General features: G+C 31.1%; 1 pseudogene across 1 annotated transcript; it reads left to right on the top strand.

Annotated features, from left to right (window-relative positions):
• The first annotated feature begins 6,961 nt into the window (after positions 1-6,961).
• LOC111308079 (protein EXORDIUM-like 5 pseudogene) lies at positions 6,962-8,359 on the top strand (annotated as a pseudogene). Its single transcript, XR_016330468.1, has one exon. The product of XR_016330468.1 is annotated as a protein EXORDIUM-like 5 pseudogene (transcript).
• Positions 8,360-14,761: the final 6,402 nt, after the last annotated feature.

Genomic DNA, 14,761 nt, shown 5'->3' with positions numbered 1-14,761 from the left:
CATTTCCAAGTTCGTTGCCTCTGTTTAGAGGAGCAATTTACTTTTCAAAGTCGTGGTACCTCTGTTTAGAGGAGCAATTTACTTTCCAAAAGTCGTGGTGCCTCTGTTTAGAGGAGCTTTGGTAAAAAAAAAAAAAAACAAAAAAACAAAAAAACAAAAAAACAAAAAAAAACAAAAAAACCAAAAAATGTTGAGTTGAGTCTTGATTGGGTGTCTACATCTTTGCGCAATTTCTGTTTCACAGAAAATGTGCAAAGAGGGGCAGCTGTAGACACCAAATTGGGTCCGGCCCAGATCAATTGGGCCTGGCCCAAATGGGTAAGCCCAATTCAATTTTATCTTGTATTTTTTTTTCTTTTTTCTCTTTTCTTCTTCTTTTGTATTTTATGTATTGTATTATTTATTATTATTATTATGTATTAATATATGTATATATTTATTTATTTATTTTTTGTTAATATTTATGTGTATTTTATTATTTATGTATATATATATATATTTTTTATCTTTTTTTTATTTTATTCATTTTTGTATTTTTACTTATCTAATTATATATTTGATATATTTTTTTATTATTATTTATCTTATAATATCTGCTGATTTATCTTCTCTAATTATCTAGTTTTTTTTTATTTTGATTTTTATTTTGGAGGGCTAGGATTGAAAGTTGAAGAATCCCACTGGGAGTGAGAATTCAATCAGAAGAGTCCAGACTGGATTCAAAGATTGAATTCCCGTCCAAAGGGGAATTGGGATTGATCAGAAACTCCTGATCAATCCCTATATAAAGCACCTCCTGGAACAGAATGAAAACACACAGAAAACAGTGAGCAAAGCTACTGATTTGAGAGTAAAGGAGGCGTATAGGAAGCTAAAAAAGGGTTTATGAGTGTTCTGGGAGCTAAAAGAAATTTTTTGAAGATTTTTCATTTTTTTTTTCTGGAAATTTCTGGAAATTCCAGTTTTCGGTTGACTTTTCTGACGAAACTTGAATTTTCCGGCCAAATCTCCGGCCAACCTTGAAGTTTTCGGTGACCTGCCCAGTTTCCGACGAAGAATCCCAGAAACCGACAAACTTCCGACCAACTTCCGGCTAAATTTCCAGATTTCGGTGACTTTTTCCAGAATTCGGCACCGGTGTTCTTCAGTTTCTAGAGAGAAAGGAGAGAAAAAAGAAGAAGAGAGAGAGAGGGAGGAGCGTTCTGTCGAAAAAATGAAAGGGATTGCCTTTTATACCCTCTCAAAACGACGTCGTTTTGGCCTTAAGTAACCCAGAGAATCTGCGCGTTTTGCCGAACCCGACCCGACCCGGGCGTCGACCCGCTTTCTGACCCGCGCGTGCCAGCCCCTCCGAGTCGAGCTGAGCCGAGCTGAGCTGAGCCAAGCCGCTCCCCCCGAGCCGTTTTCTCTTCCTTGAGCCGAGCCGAGCCGCGATCCGAGCCGCTCCAGGTTTTTTTTTTTTTCTTTGAATTTTTTATTTCTTTTTTTATTTGTTTATTTTATTTTTTATTTATTAGATTAGGTTTATGTAATACTCTTTTTATTTATTTTTTATTATTTTATTTTCTTTAAATAAAAATAAAAAATTCCAAAAAAAAATATTTTTAGGGAAAAGTTGAAAGTATCAATTTTCCATAAAAGAAAAAAATTCCAAAAAAAAATATTTTTAGGGAAAAGTTGAAAGTATCAATTTTCCTTAGAAATAAATTTCCAAAAAATATTTTTGGGGAAGAGTTGAAAGTATTAATTTTCCTCAGAAATAAATTTCAAAAAAAAAATATTTTTTAGGGAAAAGTTGAAAGTATCAATTTTTCTTGAAAATCAAAATTTCAAAAAAAATATTTTTGGGGAAAAGTTGAAAGTATCAATTTTCCTTAGAAATAAATTTTCAAAAAAAGGGTTTTTGAGGAAAAGTTGAAAGTATCAATTTTTCCTACAAAAAAAAATCATTCTTTCCTTCCTTTCTATCTTAATTTTGATTTTGTTTTTTTTCTTTAAATAATCCGACGACGGAGCCTCTGCAAGTGAAACAATAGTTTTTCTTGCATACTCTTGAGGTAAGGGAATTTTCTCAATTTTCTGCTAAAAGTATTAGAGTCAATTGAGAATAATTTCCAATAATTAATTACTTGGTAAAATGTTAAGGCTTTTGGATAACACAAATTTAAGCTGGTACCATCTTTTGATGGGCGTTGTGAGGGTGCTATAACCTTCCTCACACGTAACCGAACTCCCGAACCCTGTTCTGGTTAGTAGACCTGAACCTATTATTTTAGGGACCCTTAAACTTAGGTGTTCCCTAAAAGGACAGATTCCATAGGTGGCCAATCGCACCTAGACAAAAAAGATTGGTGGCGACTCCCTTAAGTCAATGTCTAGCGATAGATCCCCGGATCTAGACGTTACGACAGCAGTCATATTTTCGACATTTGAAAATTAATTTTCTTGATTTTTTATTTTTTATTTTATATTCAAATATTATTCGAGAAAAATAAATTAGAACCTTTTTATTAAAATAATTCTTGAAATGTTTCAGTACGTTGGTAACAATAGAAAAACTCTTTTTTATCTAGAGATTTATTAGGCCTCACTTTTCGGAATACCTTAAAATCTAATCTTTAAAAGGTCCGAATTTACTTTTTATAAAAAATTGTATCATGTATGCAAATAATAACATGTTAATGCACACATTTTATTTTTTTTAAAAAAATTTTATTAATTATTTTATTTTTTAATTTTGAAAAAAAAAATTTTATTGTATTGAAGATTTTCTATAAATATTTCAATACGCTGGTAATATTTTAAAAAAATCTTTTCATCTAGAGATTTCGTAAAGCATCACTACTCGAAATACTTTTAAAATCTCATCATTGGATAAAATTTCCTTTTTTCCTTGTTTATATTACATATTCTTAATTTATTAATTAATTTTTATTTATTGTTAACAAAAAGAAAAATTTTATTGTATTGAAAAATTTTTATAAATACTCCAATATACTGATAGTATTTAAAAAAATTCTTTTCACCTAGAGATTTCATAAGCATCACTATTCGGAATACCTTTAAATCCTATCATTGGATAAAAAATTTTTTTCTTATTTTTTTATCAATTTTATATTATTAATTAATATTATAAAAAAATAAAAAATTTTTTTTTGTAAATTTAAATATTTTTACATGCATAAATATTAATAATAATAATTAAAATAACAAAAAAAATATATAAAAAAATCTTTAAAAAATTCAAAAAAATTTTTTTTATCTAAACTGAACCAGTCAACGCGGGTCCGATCAGATCGACGGCTTGGTTCAGTCTAACGGTTCAAGGACGGTTCAACCTAGGTCCGATTCAGATGGACCGGTCAGGGGCTGAAGGAGAAATAAGTCATCGGGTCGGGTGCGTGGATCCTGGGTCGACGCGCGGATATCATGGTTCAAAACAGTGTCATTTTGGGCATTATTGAAATGATGTCGTTTTTTGTTTTGGCAGCTTATATAAAAGCTAAAAAAAATTTTTTCGGTCATTTCTTCCTTTCTCAAAAAGAAAAAAACCTCTTTTTTTTTTTACTCAGCCAAAACAGAGATGCCAACCGACCCCCGCTGTTGCCGTCGCACCGTCGTTGGCCGGTCATCGGTGGTAAAAAAATTTCAAAAATCTCTCCACAAACTTCTCTCGACTCATGGAATCTAGATCCGACCTCCATTTTACCAAAAAGAATACTCAAATGGCCTAGACCTGTCTTTAAAGGTTCGGTTAAAAACTCTTTTTTTGTTTTTTTTTTTTGCAACTGACCTTGATTTTTTTTTTTAGGTGTTTTTTTTTTCGGCGCTAGGTTCCCCTGCTTGGGGATTGTGGTTTTTTTGTTTCTTTTTTTTGACAGAAAGCTAAAATAGTTTTTTTTTTTATAGGAAGCTCTTTTTTATAAAAAATTTTTCTAATTTTTTTTTATTCTCCTCATCTATTCTCCTTGCAGGTTAGAAGCTCTATTTATAGAGCTTTCTGAAATTCAAATCCCATATCTTATGAGATTTGAATCTCACATTTTCAACTCAAAATTCACGCTTGTCAATCAGACAGTGTGTTAGGCGACTGCCAGTGGTGGCGACCATTGGTATTTTGAACTTTGGTGATAGTGCATTTAATGCACAGGATAAGAGACGAAGAAGCAAAAAGACAAAAAAGAAAACAAAGAAAAAAAAAAGAGAAAAAAAATAATGATAATAATAATAATAAATAAAAAATAAAAAATAAAATGGTGTTTACGGTTTTACATTTTAAACATCTAAATTCTTACATTTTTTAAAATACATTTTTAAGTTATTTGTTCATTTTTAATCAATTGTCTTCACAAAACAATACTATAAACAAGTAGTCCGCAATCCAAACACAAATTAATATACACTAGTCGGTACTCATAATTAGGGATATAAATAATACATTAGTACTTGCAAGCTACTCGGGTTCGATTTGAATAAAACTCGAATTTAGTTCGATTATTATCGAGTTGAGTTTGAGTAACTCGACTTATCAATTAAGTCGAGTTCGAGTATTCTCATATTCGACTTGAATAGCTCGTGAGCTTAATCGGGCTTTTATATTTAACTTTTTTTATTATTTTAATCAATAAAATATATCAAATTTGAGTTCGAGCTCGAGCACAAATAATCGAGCTCTTGTCGAGTATAAGAATCAAGCTTATTTTAACTTATTAATCGAGCTTAATCGAACGAGTTCGAATAACTTGATTTTGATCACGAATCGAACTCGAGCTACAAAAATAAAACTTGATCTAGTTTGAACCGAGTATCGAGTCTTGAGTTGAAAACCGAACTCAAGCTTCTCACTGTATCGACTGGATTCAGCTCGATTACATCCCTACTCATAACTCAAACATCTTATTAATTTAAACATCGAGCAATTGGTCTAAATTATACCTTTTCTCTACATAACTAGTTATAGTTGTTTTTGGTACAATAATTTTTCTACATGTGAATTAATGGTCTATAATCTATTTTATGAGATATCTATTGCACCTTATCTACTATTATAGCAACCTATAGTAACCATAGAGTATGTGAATCATGCCACTACGATACAACAAAAATTTATGAAATTAATAACAACAATTTTAGAAAATTAAAATTTAGTAATTCACTAAGTGATATTTTTTTTTAATGTAAATTAAACAGAGGAACAATTTGAAAGGAAGGGAATATAAATTATAACTCAATCAATCAATAAACCTATGCACATATTTTGATTTTTACTGTTCAAAATTATGATGCAATTTTACTGAATATCTAAAAAAAGAAAAAAAAAGAATGTTTATGCCTTCATATGTAACAAGTAACAAATTAACAAGAACTAAAAGTAAGTATATATTTGAAACTTCCCGTTGGCATATAAATTTTTTTTAATGAAATTATAAGTTATAATTAAATTAAGTATTTGAATAATCAAATGAATAAATTAATCAATAATTAAAATATAATTAGATAAATTTAACATAAAATTAAATCAATTCATTAATAATAAAATTTGAATATAAAAAATCGTAATTTTAAAATTTCCTCTTATCACTAATCTTAAATCTCATTGGCCATTGGGATACAGATTAATTCACTGTTATTCACATGGAACTTTTGCGTCTTTTAATGCCAAAGTTTGATTAACTAATACGCCATGAATGCAAAATGCACACACTCCAAATATACGTTACCACTTTTTTTTTGGGTTTCAAAGGAGGTTAGTGTCCGTACAAACAGGAGAGGATATGGTGGAAATTGAACTCTCGTCTAGATGACTTTTTAACGGTCTCTTAACTATTTGGATTAAGAGGAGAAAATCATACATTACTATTTTGATTCAATAATTATGAGGCTATATATGTAATGAATATTTAAAAAAAATTTATCAATGAAATATCACTATAATTAGGGACTGTTTGATTTGCGAAAAATATCCTGAAAATCTGATGATAATTTAAAATATTATTATGTTAGGTACTGTTCACTTAATAACATTGACCTGTCATTTGAGCATATTGAAAGTAGAGTTGAAAAAAAAAGTGATGATGAATTTGAAATTATAGTATTCATTTTGATTTTTTTTTATTGGGTTTAATCTAGTTTTGAATATTAAATATTTTAACATAATTTGATTGGGAAGAGAAAAATTAAAAATATCTTAATTAAAATAAATTATATATTTTTAAATTTTTATAAAATAAAATAAATATTTTATATTTATTGTTTAAATATATTAAAAATAATATTAAAATAATAATAATAATTTTAAAAAATAATTTTTAAAATCTAATAAACTAAATTAAATCCACAAATTTGATTTGAATTGGATAAATTAAAAAAAAAAGGGTTCAAATTGATATCGATTTTTTAAAATTTATGATGTTACGAATCAACGGAAATAACAAAATAAAAATTGAACCCAACCGTTATCTCATTATTGAAAGGGTGTAATATGGATTCAGAACAAAACAAATGAAGTCACCTTGAAAAGATATTGGGTTTTGACGCAAGTGACCTTCGTCGTAAGCTGCCAAAGCTTTATGCAAGTTGCAATAAATACTTGACCGACTCCAACCAAAAAACAAGCAAGTAAAAGGCTAATGAAATGATTAAAGGGGGAGTTGTTAAGTGTTTTTTAACCAGTAGCAGAAGTGTAGAACTACAACTAGGCAAGATAAAAAAGATATACAGGAGCCGAGGTTTTTTTTTTTTTTTTTTTTGAAAAAGGAAGGACTAAGGAGGGGGCCAAGGGGTCAAATTGAAACCCCTTCAATCCAAAAGTCGATTCCCGTTTCTCCAGGAAAAAACACGAGAGAGGTTGAGAGATGTAAAGAGAAAGTGAAAGAGTGAGTGTGCCCACACATTGCAGCTGTCTCCAGCCCATTTCCCTTCCATCCCATAACTCCATTCCCTCCTTTATATACCCCCCACTCCCCTCATTTCTCTCCACCGCCACCTCCATAACCAACTCATTTTTTCTCTGTCGCCACTGCTCAAAAATGTTTCTTCACCATTTCTTATTTTCCTTTATAATACTCTCATTCTCTGCTACTTCTTCAGTAGCAGCAACAACAATTGTTAATCCAAAGAAGCAAACTTTAAACACCCAAGGAGCTGGATTCTTTAACCCCAAGCTTCCACCGAGAACCCTTTCTTCTTCCAAAAAGTTCGAAGGCTCATCGAACCTAGTGGACCTCCGTTACCATATGGGTCCGGTGCTTTCTTCTTCACCGATCAACATCTACCTCATTTGGTACGGTCGTTGGTCTGTTTCTCAAAAACTCCTAATCAAAGACTTCATAACCTCCATCTCCCCTTCCACCAAGCCTTCTTCTTCTTCACCTTCCCCTTCCGTTTCCGAATGGTGGAAAACTGTTTCTCTTTACACCGACCAAACCGGAGCCAACGTTTCCCGAACTGTTGTTATAGCTAAAGAACACTCAGACATGCGCTACTCCCATGGCTCTCAGCTCACCCGCCTTTCTATCCAACAAGTTATTGCCACCGCCGTCAAAACTGCTCCTTTCCCCGTGGACCATCGTAATGGAATCTACTTAATCCTCACCTCCCATGACGTTACCGTTCAAGACTTTTGCCGTGCCGTTTGCGGCTTCCATTATTTCACATTCCCGTCCATGGTGGGTTACACTTTACCCTATGCTTGGATCGGGAACTCTGGGAAACAATGCCCCGAGGTCTGTGCTTACCCATTTGCCGTTCCGGGATACATGGCCGGCGGTGGGCCTGGGGCATTGGCCCCACCGAACGGAGACGTCGGCTTGGACGGGATGATTAGTGTTATCGCACACGAGTTGGCCGAGCTGGCGACGAACCCGCTTGTGAACGCGTGGTACGCTGGAGAAGACCCGACGTCGCCGACAGAGATCGGGGATCTGTGTGAAGGGTTGTACGGAACGGGTGGAGGAGGAGGGTATATTGGTCAAGTTATGAGGGATGGTAAAGGGAAGACTTATAACGTGAATGGGAATAATGGAAGGAAATTTTTGGTGCAATGGATTTGGAGTCCTGTCTTGAAAGCTTGTGCCGGTCCAAATGCTTTGGATTAATTTTCTTTTTTTCTTTGTTTTGTCTTGGTTTTTTTATTTAAATCAGATTCTTTTCTTTGGAATCTTGATTTTTTATATTAATTTTTATGGGTTTATGGGGGGAACATAGTTATGTATACCGAGTATAGTGCTGGAGATTATGGTTTAGTTCAGAGATGTATAAAGAGCTGGATGGTGTTTAAATTTTATTTTTGTAATATTTATTCATATTTTTATAGCATTATTATTTTTCTTTAAGATAATATAATTTTTCATTTTGAAAAGTTCTGCAGTTGTAAATATGTTACTATTCTTCTATTTTTTTAGCAGCTTTTGATTTCCGGCTTTAACTACAAAACGTGTTTCTTCTTTTTGAAGTTTGAACTGTTCCTGTTGTTGCAAAATTCCTCATGAAATCCATAGCCTAGAAAATTGTTCAGTCCTGCACCAAGCTACAGCAATTTCCTATTGCAGCAACAATAATGCTTGTGATAATAGTAAAAAAAGTTGTTGATTGATCAAAGCTGTGGCCTAAGAAGAATCTTTGATTGGTGATTGGCATGTAAATAATGCAAAACAGTGCATAGTTTAAGCTTTACGGTGTGTTCATTTTATACTTTATTTGCTAGAAATTATGCTGTCAAAAAGTGTTATACTGTTCATTCAAAATCCGATAATCCTCATGTTTTCGAAGGCATTCAATTCTGGGGCTTGGAAGTGACCCAGAATGGTTCACAGTGTCCCAGCGGATGGACATGTTTCTGCTTCACATGTAAGACAAAAACTAATGCATGAAATTTGTCCTAGTTGTTAGATATTAATGTTTAAGATGCTTGATTTGAAGATGTTATCTCGTATTATGTTGCTATGCATGCAATAAAAATAATTGAAAGAAAAGAGAATCAAAAAAAGAAAAAATTTTCCCACCATAGCAATCTCCTCCTACACATGATAATCGTGGTACTAATGATGTTGTTTTGCTTTTTCATTTTCTTCATTTTCTGTATTATTTTAACTTTTTTTTTTTGGCTTTATATTTCTTGTTGTATTATTTCAAAACTTTATTATTTATAGATATAAAAAAGAGGTCATGAATTTTGAATCATGAAGGGAAACAAGGGGCAAACAATTTTTGTCCTTTGGGGCAAGTGGGTGGTAGAACCCTCAAACTTTAATGAAAAAATTTGTGATCCACAGCTAATATTGGGACCCATATAAGTACACATAGGATTAGTTTTTATTATGGACTTACTATCCCTGCTTGCCCTGATCTTTTCTGTTCATGCCATGAGCTGCTGCTGCCTCTGCCCTGTGACCCCAATGGAAGGACAGTTGAAAAGGGTCCCTATACTTGGTTATAGTGCAGCTGCTGCTTGGTTTGCAAAACTGATAAACGATAATCATACATAATGCTAAGGGTCCAAGGTTCATATTTTAGGGTTAAATTCAATCAGGTGATTCACTGATTTTCTCTGGTGATTAATTCTCTTGATCTCTTCAAGTTTGGACAAAGTGGAATGCTTTTACTAGTACTAGCACTAGCACTTTTTACTCTTTCTTTTCTTTTTCCTGGTAGCAAGCACATGATGACAGATGGTCACTCTAAAATAAATCCCATTTCAATTTTAGAGTTTAGTGAAATGATTTATGGGGTTTGGTGAAAGAGGGGAATCATGCAAGTCGATCCTTTTGGCAGTTTACAAGATATATATATATATATATATATATATATATATATATATATAGAGAGAGAGAGAGAGAGAGAGAGAGAGAGAGAGAGAGAGAGAGAGAGAGAGAGAGAGAGAGAGGTTAAATTCTATTCTATGTTGATACTATAGTGAGACAGAGTTTGGTATCCGCTCTGTTGTTTGAGATTCAAGTTGAATTTTGAAAACTCCAAAATTCATACTACTAATTAATGGTGATTGAAATAGTGGTTGGAATCAATTAAAGGGAAAGAAAAAATCTTTTTGTTTTAGTTGCTACTGAGTTTAAATTGGTGAAAAAGAGATTGATTTAAACTAAAAACTTAAACTTACACACTCAAAGTTAATAAGTTATTTTCTTCAATGGCTCGAACTCAATTACTATTGATAGTTTTAGAGTTAATATTATGAATAATTTTTATATTAAAATATTTAATATAATATTTTTTAATTTAAAATTTTTTAATATAATATTTAAATTATAAATCTATTAATTAATATAATATTTAAAATATTATTTATCTGTCACGAATCATTATTTGAAACTAATTATATTAAAAATGAATATCATATTAATTATCAAATTCATAATTTAAATATCATATTAAAAATGTTTAAAATTTAAATATCATATTAAATATTTCAATGTAATTTAAAGGCTATATGCATTAACACTTATAAGAGTAATGCCGATATGTCCCAATTCTTCATCAACCAAAAAGATTAAAAAAACCTATGAATGTATTTCATTAAGCATAGAAATCTTGGGTTTCACTAGCAAATTAATAATTTAAATATCATATTAAAAATTTTTAAAATTTAAATATTATATTAAATATTTCAATATAATTTAAAAGCTATATGCGTTAACACTTATAAGGGTAACGCCGATATGTCCCAAATTCTTCGTTAACCAAAAAGATTAAAAAAACCCATGAATGTATTTCATTAAGCATAGAAATCTTGGGTTTCACTAGCAAATTCTATCAACAAGCAGGTCCATTGAATTCTAGTCCTGGTTCTTTAAAATAACACCGGGGAGATAAAAACAGTTCAATTATACTTTTATCTTATGTACACAATTACAATGCAGATACTTTCAGAAGGTAAATAAGAGGAAAAAACAGTTGATTAATAAAGGAAAAGGAGAAACTATCCAAAACATGAGGCCTCTGATTGTTACCAAATCTATCTCACAGTGGCCTATTGCCACAGGGTGGAACTCCACCAAACAACACTGTCCCAGTCGGTTGAGTTGGGGAACCACGGGGAGCCCATATGCACACTGTAATGAAGGAAACAAATAGACAATTGCTTGCCAGGGAAAGATTTTGGCACCAAGTTCTCTCCCACTCAAAAGTTGAGTTATGCTTCAATATTAGTAAAAAAAAATGGCAGACATGATCTTTAATCATTTGGGTTAAGCTACTCCAATTGAACTATTCTGTTCCTGCAGTCATTTTAAAGGAAATTGATTGTGATTACTTAGCAAGAAAATACCCGTGATGGCCACCTTTTCACTGGAATTTTTTTCCATTCTCAGAAAGGGCAAAATAACAGAATTGGTTAGGAAGGCAGAGCAAGATTTTCCTTCACCCAATTAAGCAACCGAAAGTGATTAGTCAAAAGAGCAATCTCTAGATGCCGCTACATTAATAACCTGATATTAAAGTATAAGATTCTTCTTTTCTTCCTAATGTTGCTTTCACACCAATATTTAGCTACAGCTCTATTCCGTGATGTTTTCTTAGGATACGTAGTGGTGGGAGGAACTCCCCTTGCATTTAAGGTTGTGAAGAAATTGGTTTTGACTAAAAAAATTGATTAAAAATCAGTTTATAAATTAAATTGGTTTTGATTTTTTCTGTTATACATATTAAATTGGTTTAGATATCGATTAAATAGGTTTAGGTAGTTGATCTTTAGTTTTAAAATTTTTGAATTGAATCGATTAAAAAATCTGATTAAATATTATTAAAATATATTATGTTTTTATTAATATAATTTTAATATTTTTTTATCTTTTACATTTATAATTTACACAAAATTAATTAATTAAAAATTAAATACAAAAAAAAAAATCAAAGTCGATTATACCAAAAAAATCGATTGAAACCGATAAGATTAAATCGATTCAATTTTATTTTTAATTAAATCGATTAAATTGATTTTTAGATTTTTTAAATTGAATTAATTGAATCGATCAATTGCTCAATCCTATTTGCATCATGCTGAGTCATTTTATTGATCGGATCTTTAAAAAATTTAGAGTTAATTTAAATGGATAATGAGATTGATTTTAATAAGATTAAAAATAATAAAGAAGGTGACTATAAAAGTAAGTTAAAATTAATGATGACAATAAGATGCATTATATTGTAAGAAAATAATTTTAAAGATATTAGATTAAAAAGGTAAATAATAAAAATTATAAATTATTTAATATTTAAAAATTAATAAATAATTTACAAAATAGTAAATATTTTTATGTCAAGTAATAATTTAATTAATAAATAATTAAGAATTAATTATTTAATCTTAAAAAAAGAAAAAATTATTTGAAAACTTGTAAATAAAAAATTTAAATTAAAAAATGAAAAAATAACAGGTGTTGAATAAAAAAAAAAAAAACAACGGAGGGTATAATTGGTAAAAAACTGCGTTTGAAACTTGTGATTTTTCATTGGATCACGGGTCTAGTCATTAACTAGAGATACAGTGCGGTGCAAAATGGTTATCCAAACAACTTGTTATCTGAACAACTTGCTAATGATGCAATTGCACAAAAAAGTGGATAATCCCACAAAAATGGGTTCTATCCAAACCCACCTAAGTCAACCACTACACGATGGGAGTTTGGATAAAATTTTAAAATATGATTTTAATTTAAATAAAAATTATCAAATTGATTCGATTAATTGGTTTTTAATTTTTAATTTTTATATGTTATTTTAATACAATTTTTAATATATTTAAATAAATTTAAATATAAAATAATTATTTTTATTTTATGAAAATTTAAAAAATATATAAAAATAAATAAAAATATATAATTCAATTCAATTTGATTTTTTTAATTTTTATTTCTCAATCTAAAATTTAATCTAAATATAATATATGTTTAATATTTAAATTTCATTCAAATTTTGAACTAAAAAAATTGATCCGATCAAAATTTAATATTATTATCTTAAATAAAATTAAAAAAATTTTTTTTTCATTCCTAGAGCCCTCTTGAGACAAGGAAGGAGCCCTTTATTAAAAGTATTTAGGGGATAAAATCTTAATTGTACTAATCTTATGAAAGAAAAAAACTCTTTCTGAAATCGTCTGAAGCCGGGAGATATTAGACCAAGCCTGTGAATAACGTATCATGGAAAAACAAATTATTAAGGCAATAATCATTGGGGGGCCCTGCACATTATAAGTCTCAGCATGGCAGAGATGAGTGCAGACTGGAGAAATTAGTTAGATGAGTTTAACGAGCACTCAAACGAGCATCATCAATAATCACAGCGGAAATAAAGCTCGATTAAATGGAAAATGAAAAACAGATAGGACAAATTTCTTAATGGGACATCAAAGCCTTGGCTGTTGCCATAGATATAAAACTGGAAGTTGAACTGAAATTTCTTGTCTTCATCACGACCTCTCCCTTTCTTTCTGGGGCTCTACCTATTTTGGAGGGCACAACTGTTACTGCATTATTAATAGTGATCTGTCAACAAGACATAGCCAGGACTCCAGTGATATATCATTCCATCTACTGCTTATGTCTTCATAATATTATATATACTTCCAAAATTGTTTCTTTCATTTCCTTTTGTTTTCAACCTTAACTTTTTTTTCTATTAAAATAATTTGCTGCTATTTTCACTGACTTTCTGATTATGATTGGAGACTGGAGAGGTCGAAGAATATCAGAGAATCTTCGCCTTACAGATGTCAAGCAATAGTGGCAGTTAGAGCAATTATTGGTCTATTTTATATGATAATTTAAATATGATAAGATGATGCGTTGGGAAAATTATAATATTAAATTCATATAAAATATAACATGAATATTATAACATTTTTTTTATTTGAATGTTCAAGTTGAAAGTTTGCATATATTTTAAAGATGAGATTTTGAGAATGGAGTGAAATAAATTCGTACAAGAAATTGACCGAATCCATTCTTATTTTCAGGAATGGCTTTTGTTCTGATGTGGCACCGGTAAGCGCGTGCTTTCTGCCTTTTGGGCATACGTGTTAGCCGAGAGGGTTCTTCGTGCCACGTACATGCCCATGCGTTAGCCCCTCTGTAGCGGCTGGTACCATCTGTTTTTCATGCAAATAAGATAATGCAAAGAGGCAGCATTTATAAAGGTGAACGAATTACTTGCTTTCGTTTCATATATACTTTTGAATTCATGTACCAAAAGATGATGAAATTTTAGTACTCCTCCTGGTTTTTGAACATAGTAATTATAGAGGATAGTCCATTATTAAGTAGCTTGTCGGAATGGATTTGAAGGATTCGAAGAGAAAAGTGAATGTAATGAAGGCCAAGAGAAGTATTGTCGCTTGTGATGAGAGATGTGGCTGCCCCTCTCCATGTCCGGGTGCTGAGGCTTGCAGGTCACTCAGTACTGATCTTCTTTTTCTCTGTATTTTTTTTCCAGTTTTTAAGTCGTTCTAGGGGGCTTGGTGACATATTTTGCCTTGGGACGCATGACCATAGAAAAAGATCATGCATTGTTGTTATGGTCCATACTGTCCGGGTTCTGTGGTAACATATTTCAGGGACCTACTCTTGGGATTTATTCATCTCATTGGATCCCTTCCTACAGCATACATAATAAGGACCCAAAGAAATATCATCCATACTGTCTCTGCCGAAAAATGTGGCATAGTACTGTCTAACTTTCTGTTTTGCCTCTAGAATTCTCCTCTTTCACCATGTTAAATCTCTGCTGCATGATATAACTTTAGTGATAA

This window comes from Durio zibethinus, chromosome 2 (assembly GCF_047325235.1).
Source record: "Durio zibethinus cultivar Kanyao isolate XHJ-2024 chromosome 2, ASM4732523v1, whole genome shotgun sequence".
In the NCBI taxonomy this organism is placed as follows: domain Eukaryota; kingdom Viridiplantae; phylum Streptophyta; class Magnoliopsida; order Malvales; family Malvaceae; genus Durio; species Durio zibethinus.
Note: the sequence above shows the minus strand (reverse complement) of the source record. Positions and strands in the feature narration are given on the sequence as shown.